The sequence below is a fragment of the Phacochoerus africanus genome, chromosome 5, assembly GCF_016906955.1.
Source record: "Phacochoerus africanus isolate WHEZ1 chromosome 5, ROS_Pafr_v1, whole genome shotgun sequence".
NCBI lineage: Eukaryota > Metazoa > Chordata > Mammalia > Artiodactyla > Suidae > Phacochoerus > Phacochoerus africanus.
Window position 1 is genome coordinate 22,465,266 of NC_062548.1, and position 11,471 is coordinate 22,476,736.

Consider the following 11,471-nt stretch of genomic DNA (forward strand, 5'->3'; position numbering starts at 1 on the left):
CATTGTATTTTCTTGTCTTGATATCAGGAGTAAACAAGCCATATAAAATAAGATGGATGGCTCCCTGTATTTTCTCTATGTTCTAAAATAGAGGGTGGCAGGGAGCTTGTCCCTGACATTAGGCAGAACTTGCCTCTGCAACTACAAAGGACGTGTGTCTAGGGTGACAGGGAGAGTGGGCAGAGTAGCTGGGCCTTGAACTACCATTTCTATATTTTTGTGAGTGTTTCTGTGGGTTTTCTGGGGCCCATTTTTGAGAATTTATATTTTCCTTGACATTTTTGGCCATTTAATCTAGCTTTTCAAATGGATTTGGATAAAGTAATATAGTCGAATCATATCACCCACACATTTAGTATATGTGAATTCAACTATACATGCTCCATTAATTTTTTTTTTTTTACCTTTTTAACAAAAATAAAACAGAGGGACCCTGACAGTTTAAATCACATAGACAATTCTTCCAGCTATTCTAAATAAAGAGACTAGGCGGTCCCACTGTGGTGCAGGGGAAACAAACCCGACTAGGATCCATGAGGATGTGGGTTCAATCCCTGGCCTTGCTTAGTGGGTTAAGGATCCAGTGTCACTGTGAGCTGTGCTTGTAGGTCACAGACGTGGCTCGGATCTGTTGTGGCTGTCTCTGGCGTGTAGCCCGGCAGCTGTGGCTCTGATTCGACCCCTAGCCTGGAAACTTCCGTATGCCACAGGTGTGGCCTTAAAAAGTAGAAAAAGAGAGAGAGAAAATAAATAAATAAATAGATAAACAAATAAGCCATGCCTCACCTGAGCAAGGTGTGAATCTGCTGGGCCTGTAGAAGTCTGTTTCTACATTTGAGCATCTCCCCACGCCAAGCATGATTCCACAGTTTAAAGGTGCTTTTCATGTAAGTTGGCCACTAATCAAAGAAGTAGCAATGGGATTCAAAGCTGAAGAACATTAGGTTTTTGCAAAAGCATTATCTGGCTCCAACTGAGCACAATTTACAAAGGAATGCCAATGGCAATTTTCATTATATGTAGTTATTGCCTCACCGTCTGACTTCAGCAAAGCTGCTATATAAAGTGATCTCCTGATTTGAAAAATCTCCTCAGTATCCACCCGGTATCTCCTTCATCATTATCCTAATACCATGTGAGCCCACTCTCCTGGACTTGATTGTACTTGCAGAAAGTGTGTGTGTGTGTGTGTGTGTGTCTGTGTGTCTGTGTGTGTGTCTGTGTGTCTGTGTGTGTGTGTCTTTTGAAGAATCCAGCTTTGGGTTTTATTGGTCATCTGAACTGTTTTTTTTTTTTTTCCTATTTCATTTGTTTCTGCTTTTACTTTTATTAACTTGATCCATCTGTTTTATTGGGATTTATTTTGGTTTTGCTTTCTTGCCCACTGCTGCTTGGAGTGTAGTTTGAGATTTCAAAGGAAAATACAGCAGTACTTAAAAAAAACAAAAACAAAAACAAAAAAAACCCCACAGCACATCCTTTCTGACTCAGCAATTTCACATCTTGGAATGTATCCCAGAGAAGGTTTCACACATTTGTCCAAAGATGCTATATAAAAATTTCCTTTTCATGCTATTTTTTATAAAAAAAGAAGAAGAAACTAAAATTATATCCATATGATTATGACTTACTAAAAGATGCTATCCTGAAGCTATGGAATAGTATGTAGCAGATAAAAAAGAGAAGTGGAGCTTTGTAGATGCCGCTTTATTATTTTTCTCTAAATAGCTATCCAGTTGTCTTTAAATCTTTCATTGAATAATATGACTTTTCTCCATCACTTGGCTATGGTATCCCTGGGATATACTAAACCCTCATCTGTTCTTGGATCCACAATTTCTTTACTTTATTCAACGCCATTGAGCTATCAATCTATTTTTCCGTCTATACTCTGCTGTTATAAATCTTCTTGCTTTATAATGTATTTTAATACATGATGGAACAGGTTATTTCTCATTACACTTCTTTTAGAGAATGGTCCTGGTAATTGCTGCAAGTTCCAAGAAAAAAAACACTATTGAAATTTTGATTGAAGTTGCATTGAATTTATAGATGTCTTTAGTGAAAATTGACATCTTTACAATTTTGAGTCTTCCTATCCAAGTGCAAGGTTTGACACTCCATTGATTCAAATCTTCTTTTATGGCCCTCCATAGAGGTTTATAGTTTTATTCATATGGATTCTTCACATTGCTTGTTAAGTTTATCCCTAGGTGTTTTATGAGTATTGTCTCACAAGTATACAGAACCTGGTAAATCCAAAACTAAACTTTTAATCAACCTCCTCAAATATGTTACTGAGCGCATTTGTGGCATGTGTATTGACCCAGTGCAGTTGTCAGGCATCTGAGTCTTACCTGAGCCCTCCCTCAAACTCACATCCCATTCCTGACCAAGCCTAATCATTATATTTCTAAAATAGATCTCAAACCCTTTGTACTTCCCTTTATACTGTCACTTTCCTTGTCCAAGCCAAGCCACCATCTTAACTTATTTCAATCGCTTCATACCTACTCTCTTCAAATCTTCCTCTTTCTTCCGAGCCATTCTTTATATGGTAGCATTTTTTAACAGTAAACTGACCATGTCACTCTCCTGCTTAAAAATCCCCAGTGGCTTGGCTTTGCACTTCCATGCCATTCAACATCTTTAGCAAGGCCAGCAAGGCCCTAAATGATCTGGCCCCTATTTAGCTCTTCAGACAGTGCACCACATCTCCAGGAAACCACACCTCCAGTTCTTCAGATTATTGACAGTGGTTGACTATATTGTTGTTTCTTACCCTTGCTTTGTTCATGTAATAGCATTATACATCTTTGTCTCATTGTATTGGACTTGGCCACGTGATTTGCTTGGGCAAATGGAATATAAGTAAACGATGCAAATAGGGGCCTTTTTAAATGTGCTGACATGGTTTGGCTTGTCCTCCTGCCATGTGGCAGGAAAAATTACACTCTGACTAGCTGCTGGTCCCAGACTGAGGGACAAGTACAGCAGACCTGAACCCACCCCTTACACTAAAATTGCTTTGCCCTAAGCAACTTGAACTCTTAAGCAGAACAATAGATGTTTACTGTTTTAAGCCACTAAGATTTTGGGATTGTTTGTTACACCACAATAACTCACTAATGGGCAAAGTTCCTTCCAACATCACAGACTTTGCTTAATGTATGTATTGTCTAGACTGCAAGTTTCATGATGGTTAAATATGTTTCTATTTATGTATTTCTGTATCAATACTCGTTATGTGGTAGTAGCTAAATAAATATTCATGAAATAATTATTAGTGGTATAATAAATACTGTCTTTAATTCCGTAAAACTTTGTAACATTGTTATAAGTATATACTTAGTTTTACCTGTTCTGTCATCAATCATTTGACTGAACCCCCCCTATTGTTCTCCATCACTTTCCAGTTGATTCTTTTGGGTTGTCTATAACTAAAACCATGTCACGTGGTGGTAGTCTTTTAAACCATGGTTCCAGTAAACCACACCTCCCAGAATTCACACTCTTGTGCAGTTTCTTGCCCTTGATTCTGGGAAGGGCCTGTGACTTGCTTTTCATCAGCAGACAACAGAGGAAGTGACACTATACCTAAGCTTCAAGGAAGCCTAGAAGGTTCCACTTTTGCGGTTTGGGGAGCCCAGATCTACCTTGTGAGAAGTCTGGTTCCCCTGCTGGAAAGACCATAGGGAGAGGTCAGGGAGAGAGAGAGAGGGAGACAGGAGAGAAAGAGAGGGACAACCCCAACTGGCAGACCCATGAGCAAATAAATGGTTGTTGTCTTAGGCCACTGAGTCTTGGGGTAGTTTGTTACACATCAATGGCCCATTGAAACATCTGTAAATAACAATTTTGTGTCCTCAGTTAAAATTGCTGTGCTACTTTATACTCTTATCTAAATACATTGGCTAGTTCTTTAATTCCATTTGTGACCATCCCCCAAAATAATAATAGACTATATTATCTCTTAAACATAATAAATCATAGTATTGGCTTAGGAAAGTAAAATTAGCGAAAAAAAGGCATCGAACTATTAATATTGGTTATTTCAAGTGTGTAGAATCATGGAGGGAGAGGCTTTCAATTTTCATTACATTTTCTGTCACGTTTAAATTTTATACCACAATATGCATTACATGCCTCATTTTATTCCTCACTTCAGTAGAAACTTTTTAACATTTTACTATTAAGCAAACACTGGGGGTTTTTTGGGCAATAGATACAAATGTGTGTCAATTTTCACGTATTTTGTCATGTGAAGTACATATCCCCTTACTGTTACATAACCAAATGTTTAAAAATCAGCACTGGATTTTGAAATTTATTAAATATCCATTTTTGCATTTATCAAAATTAAATAATTTTTCTCCTTTGATCTGTTAATAGGATAAATTATATAACCTAATATTAAATCACCCACACATGAGTGATTGTCCTGTTGAAAGAAAAATCCTCTTAATAAAGTAGGGGATCTATGCCACAGGAGAATTCCCTGAGGAAGGATGGGGGCTTGGGAGAGAAGCAGATCAGTGTCCCCAAGTCCCTTTCAACTGGCCCAAAAGACAAGCAGTCCACATGCCCAGAATGTAAGCACTTTCTGCACTCCTTAAAGGAGAACTCCCTCTGCATCAAACGCCTTGTAATCACAATCCACATTCACTGCCCCAGTGGTTTTCAGTTGTGCTAAAGAAACCACACTAATCAAGCCAGATAACCACAGAGTTCAGGCAAACACACCGTGAAATAGAGGTAAGAGGCTGAATAAGCAGAGGAACTAACCCCAAATTAAGTGGAGCTAATACAAGAATCAGAAGAGGAGTTTCCATCTTGGCTCAGGGGTAATGAGCCCGACTAGTATCCGTGAAGATGCAGGTTCAATCCCTGACTTTTCTCAGTGGGTTCAAGATCCAGCATTGCCATGAGCTGTGGCGCAGGCTGCAGACACACCTCAGATCTGGTGTGGCTGTGGCTGTGGTGTAGGCTGGCAGTTGCAGCTCCAATTTGACCCCTAGTGTGACAACTTCCACAGGCCACAGGTGCGGCCCTAAAAAATAAAAAATAAAAAATAAATCAGAATAAAACTCTAAAATAAGTATAATTAACACACTGAGAGATTGTTGAGTAGATATCATATTCTTAAATCAAAATTAGACTGCCAACAATAAAAATAAGCAGAGTTCTTGACATTTAAATTATGGATGCTACTTTAAAAACCTGAATAGTGGGACAAACACATATGAAGACTAATTTGGGGACCTGGAAAAATCAAAAGAGTTTATTCTCTGGAATGTTGTGCTAAAGTAAAAGCAAGACTTTTTCTACCTTGTCACTGTCTCCATCCTTCCAGGGTGGCTCTGAAAAACTTGGAGATAATTTGTTGAGTGGACCCAAAGCATGCCCTAGGAAGATAGAGGGTGTATTTTTACTTCCAAAAATCTTTAAATGGAATTTAAAATTAAAGTTAAATAAACAATAAAAATAAGTTATTTATGGATTAAATAAATAATAAAATAAAAATGAAAGTTAAAAAATACAAATAAAATATTTCAACAGAAGCTGAAATACCGTATTGAAACTACACCACTTATGACTTGAACCTAGTCCGAACCCAGATTGGGACCTGAACCCATGGTTTTTAAATTAGAATCACCCACCCGGTGTCTGGACTTAGAGGTTCAGGTTTTTATGTCTCGGCACAGAAGGAATTCAGCGAGAGACAAAGGGATAGGCAAGAAATAGATTTATTAACATAAGATTCTTGTGAGAGATGCAAGCAGGCAGGCAAGAAGGCTCTGCCGTGAGGATTAGGTGGGCTACAGTTTTATAACCCAAGGGGAACGGGGGTGGGAAAAGACCTCCTCTTTCTCTTTCTTGTAGTAGTAGCTCTTCCCTTGTAACCTGTAAGAGAGTATTTGACCCTATGTGGTCAAGCTAGGACTGGCATGGTGCTTGTTTAAATCAGCAGAAAGGCGGTCCTTAAACTCCTGCCCTTGGTCTGAACTTGAATGTAGGCTTCACCCCATCTCCCACCCAATGGCCTGGGGCATATCTCTTTTTCCTCCACTAGTCAAGTAAGGCTGCCTAGTTCTGATGGCCTCGTGAGCAATTAACTTAAAAGTGATCTCCCAAAGTTCCCTAGGTTTCCCTCTCTATCTGTGGTCCCTTACTGGGACTTCGACAACTACCCGTGTATCCTACTCCATCCCTATCAATATGAGATAGATTTTCTAAAATAAGACTTTTCCATGGTTTGAGGTGACAGGAGAATTGAGCGACTAATAGTGACCAGGAAAATCAAGTGGCTTTCCTGGGATCTCTCTCAGGGCTCCAGGACAGATATGAAGAGTGGAAAACAAAAACAAAACTGGTGAACGCTTATCCCTGCATTCCTGCTGGTTCCACCAAATGGCTCTAGTTGGTTCTCAACTATAGGGTACATCAGAAAATCCAGAGAAGCTTATTAAAAATAGATCTGGAGGGCCCAAGCCCCAGGGGATCAGACTCGGGGAGGAGGGCAGGGGAAGATCTGGAGGGGGTCCAACCACCAGCATTTTAAACAACCTCCACCAAATGATTCTGATCAGGTTAACTGGCTCACCACATCTTAAATCATACACTTTGAACTCACAGCCCCACCTTTAATGGCTTTCCTCTGTGCCTCAATGGAAGCTTTTCATTTCCCTATCTCCATTTCAACAGCCCAAAATGCCACATCCTTAGCAAAGCTCTCCTGAATCCCATTCTGGGCTCCTATTTTCTTCTCTTACTTGAGACATTTGTACCCTCCCCCAAATTTTAACATTCCGGTTAAAAGCAGAGTCTGTGAATTAAAACAGAGTGGGGTTCAGGTCCCAGCTTTGCCACTTATTAGCTGTGTGACCTTGACCAAATCATTTAAATGTCATGTGCCAAAGCAGCAGTCCTGAAGAAGAGAGTAGGGACCCAATCATTGGGAAGAGAACATCACATACAACAAAGCCAAAGGACCAGAGGTAAGAAATGAGGTTAGAGTTGCAGAAGAGGTTAAGAGTTCAAGCCGAGGACAAGAAAGAGAGAGGAAAGAAAATGTTGAGGTAAAGAAATCAGCAAACAGAAAGAAAGGAAGAAATCAACAGATTTGGGGGCAGAGCCTTTTCAGCTGGCTCCGGTGGCTCACGTGACTCATACGACTGGACTCATGAGGGCTGCTGTAAGCACTTCTTCCCTAATCCACTTTTGGTGACATCACATTGTGCTTGAAATCAGCCACAGCAGTATTTACACCAGGGAAATTGGCACATCCTGAAAATCAGAGCTTTTTTTTTTTTTTTTTTTTTTTTTGCTTTTGAATGCCGCACCCACAGCATATGGAGGTTCCTAGGCTAGGAGTCAAATTGAAGCTACAGCTGCTGACCTGTGCCACAGCCACAGCAACACAGGATCTGAGTGGAGTCTGCAAACCACACCACAGCTCACAGCAACGCCAAATCCTTAACCCACTGAGCAGGGCCAGAAATCGAACCCACAACCTCATGGTTACTAGTTGGATTCATTTCCACTTCACCACAACAAGAACTCTGGAGCTTTACTTTTTTTAGCAAGGTGACTGTCTCACCTTTCCCAGAATGCCACTGAGTCTATCCCAGGTGATCACAGTTGATCTTAAACATCAAAACTTGTGAATCGTGGAGTTCCCGTCGTGGCGCAGTGGTTAACGAATCCGACTAGGAACCATGAGGTTGTGGGTTCGGTCCCTGCCCTTGCTCAGTGGGTTGAGGATCCGGCGTTGCCGTGAGCTGTGGTGTAGGTTGCAGATGTGGCTCGGATCGCGCGTTTCTGTGGCTCTGGCGTAGGCTGGTGGCTACAGCTCCGATTCGACCCCTGGCCTGGGAACCTCCATATGCCGCGGGAGCGGCCCAAGAAATAGCAACAACAACAACAACGACAACAAAAGACAAAAATAAATAAATAAATAAATAAATAAATAAACTTGTGAATCGTGCTTTTTTGGGCAGGCAGGTTTATGTGCCTGGGTAGAACAGGCTTGCTCAAATGGCCGTGAGAAGAAAGACATGAATGAATGTACGAAGCACAAATGCATGAATAAATTTTCCTGAAGAGATTCCTAATGTAAACTCCTAAAGGAGAGGCTCTATAAGCAATTTTAGTAACTGTAGTTTTTCAGGTGGCAAATGAGAGAGGCATTCCCTCCGGGCTGCAGTCTAGAACTCAAGTATCATTATTCAATCATAGACAGCTCTTCATTAAGCTCAGTAAATAGACATGTCCAGGGAATCTGGCAAAGCCAATTTTTTTTTTGCCTTTTCTAGGGCCGCACCATGGCATATGGAGGTTCCCAGTCTAGGGGTCTCATGGGAGCTGTAGCCACCGGCCTGCACCAGAGCCACAGCAATGAGGGATCCGAGCCACGTCTGTGACCTACACCACAGGTCACAGCAACGCCAGATCCCCAACCCACTGGGCAAGGCCAGGGATCGAACCCGCAACCTCATGGTTCCTAGTCGGATTCTTTAGCCACGGAGCCACGACGGGAACTCTGGCAAAGCCAATTTTTGCAACATCCTTCCCCTTTCAGCAAAGAGAGTAAGAAAGTTATGATGGGAATTTCTCAGCTGAAAAAAACTCATGAACGAATGGACGGAACATTCCTGACAGGTGAAGGCTGTGATTGTTTCAGGATCAAAATATACAAACAGGAAACTGACATATCTCTGACCTCAACAGTCTCATCTCTCCACCAAAACCACCTCGGCCAGCTCAGTCAAGGAATATGCTACTAACCTTAACATCTAGACAGGAAGTTATAGTAGGTATACAGTTAACTTAAGCTACAGTTGGATTGAAAATTAGTTGTGAGAGCTAATAACATGCTTTCTGCCTCTTTACCTGATGTGTAATCATGTAGTCAGTCCAGAAGTATTGAAAAAAAATGTAGACTGAAAAAGTTTGGGTATACACTTTAAGAAAAAAAAAAAAAGCCAAGCGACCTGCATAGATTCTTCTTCTCATTTAGAACTTTCCAGGTCCATGTTTGGAGAAATCATTGTATAATCTGCTAAATATTTTTAGTGTATACTTTAGAAAGCCTGAGAAAAAGTGAATGTGACCTTTAAGAATATCTATGATCAGAGCAACGAGGTGATAAAGCAGCTGCAGCTAGAGCCTGATTAATCTGCGATGCCTAGCACCCATAGGTGCTTGAAAAATACTTAGGATAAAGTGGAGTTAGATTAAGAAGAAAGCTGACAGGAGTTCCCACTGTGGCACTGACTGCAGAAGCTCAGGGTTCCAGTTGTTGCAGGGGCACGGGTTCAATCCCCAGCCTGGCACAGTGAGTTAAAGGATCTGGTGTTACCACAGATCAGCGTAGGTCACAGCTGGGGAAGGAGGAAGAGGAGGAGGCGGCGGAGGGGGGAAGGGGAGGGAAGAGGAGAAGAGAGGAGGAGAGGAAGAAGAAAAGGTGACAGGAAGGTGCCTCTTATCCTTTTCCAGCTTATGCCAAGCTGCTCAGAAAGAAGTTTTGATTAGCAAGCAATCAGATATTCTCCTTCCTGGGAAGAAGGCTCAGAGAAGGCAAAATGAGCAGGATGCTGTGGGCAGTCATACTGATTGGGAAATTAAGGAGCAAAATAATATCTTCTCACCAATAAATGAAAACAGGTTGTTAGAGGCTTCTTGTGAAATCAAAGACAGTCTCCTGTAAGGACCGTTGACTTTCGAGAAGCTCTGAGGCTCAAACCGCAACAAGCTGAGTCCCCTTTGGATATGAATTCAGATTTTGAAATGTATCCGCCTCCTGAGTCCCAGGAGTACAATTAGGATTAAATTGAATTGGTTCCTGAACAGCTGAAATGCATAAAGAAAAATGCTAAGGGATAGCGAGGCATTCATTTTTCTTAAACTTTTGCTCTAATTCTTTGATATTTGTATTTATTGATTTTATTGAAGTATAGTTGACATAGGATATTGTATTAGTTTCTGATGTATACCATAGTAACTGGGTAGTTTTATAGACTATATATTGGCTATACTGCCTGCTCTGTACAGTACATCCTTGTAGCTTACCTATGTTATGAGGTATGGTACCCAGCAGTTGTACCTCCTCATCGCCCTCACCCATTTTGCCCCGCCCACACCCCCTCCCTTCTTGCAACCACTCATCCGCTCTGTTATTGGTGAGTCCACTTCTGCTTTGTTGTATTTGTTCATGTGTTTTATTCCTTAGATTTTACATATATGTGAACACATACAGTATTTTTTATATTTTTAATTGTTTCAATTCATCATCAGTTAATTAGGATTTACTTTATTTTAGAGCTTTTTTTCTGTGTAATCGACTGGCTAAGGTTCGCAATAGATATCTAAGGGGACATCTGGGAGCCCCGGACCCACGCCCTTTGCTGAGGACTGCCTTTGCCCTTCTGGACTTCAGCCAGAGTGACTTTGCTTCGTATCCTGCTTCCCAGCCTAGCTGACTGGGTCGGCATGGACACTAGCTCAGGCTGAGACAAATCACCCCCCCACCCCCACCCCCTCTCTAGGGAATTTTAACTCGGGATGCAAGAAATAGATTCTAGGGAGTGTGAGAAGATGTTTGAATGCTGGACATGTAACTTGGGAGTTTGAGGTCAACTAAGGGCTATAAGAGCAGACGGAGCCAGTCTTGTGAAAACATATGAAGCACACATGCTGACCAAAAAACAGAGGTGGAAATATGTGACCTGAGAACAAAGAAACAGCTTCCTGGGCTCCCGATGGCTTGATAGATTCAGCTTCAAGCTTCGCCAAGTTCTAATTGCTCTTGTATGAAAAATCCCAGCATCCTTTCCAGTAAAGATTTTTAGCTGAAGCCAGGTGAAAGTGGGTTTCTGTCACTTGCCACCATTAGAAGCAGAAGTGAAGTATTCTTTGACACAGTATTAGCTACACACTGCCCCCCAGAATCCTATGCTGTTAGGCAAGTACAAAACAGAGGTATGTACTGGGGTCAGACAAAGGCCTGGATCCCGGTCTCAGATCTGCCTCAATCCAGCCGTGTGACTTTGAGCACATGATACGAACTCCTTCTGCCTCCGTTTCCTGTTCACCAGCACTCCAAGGCCACCTCTTGGTATTTTTGTGAGGTACGTGCTGAGTGGGACCTCAGTACGCACTGGTTTCCTCCCATTAAAGTGAGTTTCTTCTGCTTAGGAAATGTGGATGTCTAGCTTCTCAACTGATTTGATTATTTCTTTGAGACCTTGAGCTCTAAAAATCAAAAGCTTTAAAAGCACCCAGAGTATTTCATCCAGGGCCCATGTCAAAAGATGGAGCCAGGCCGCCTGACAGCACAGATCTGCTGGCTGGTCTTGCTGCAAGACAGAAGCAGTGGACGACAGAACGTGAAGGGACAGAATCGGGGGAGTGGAGGATCTTTCTAAGCCTTATCAAGTTTAATCCTTACAAACAATCATATTCCTATTTTA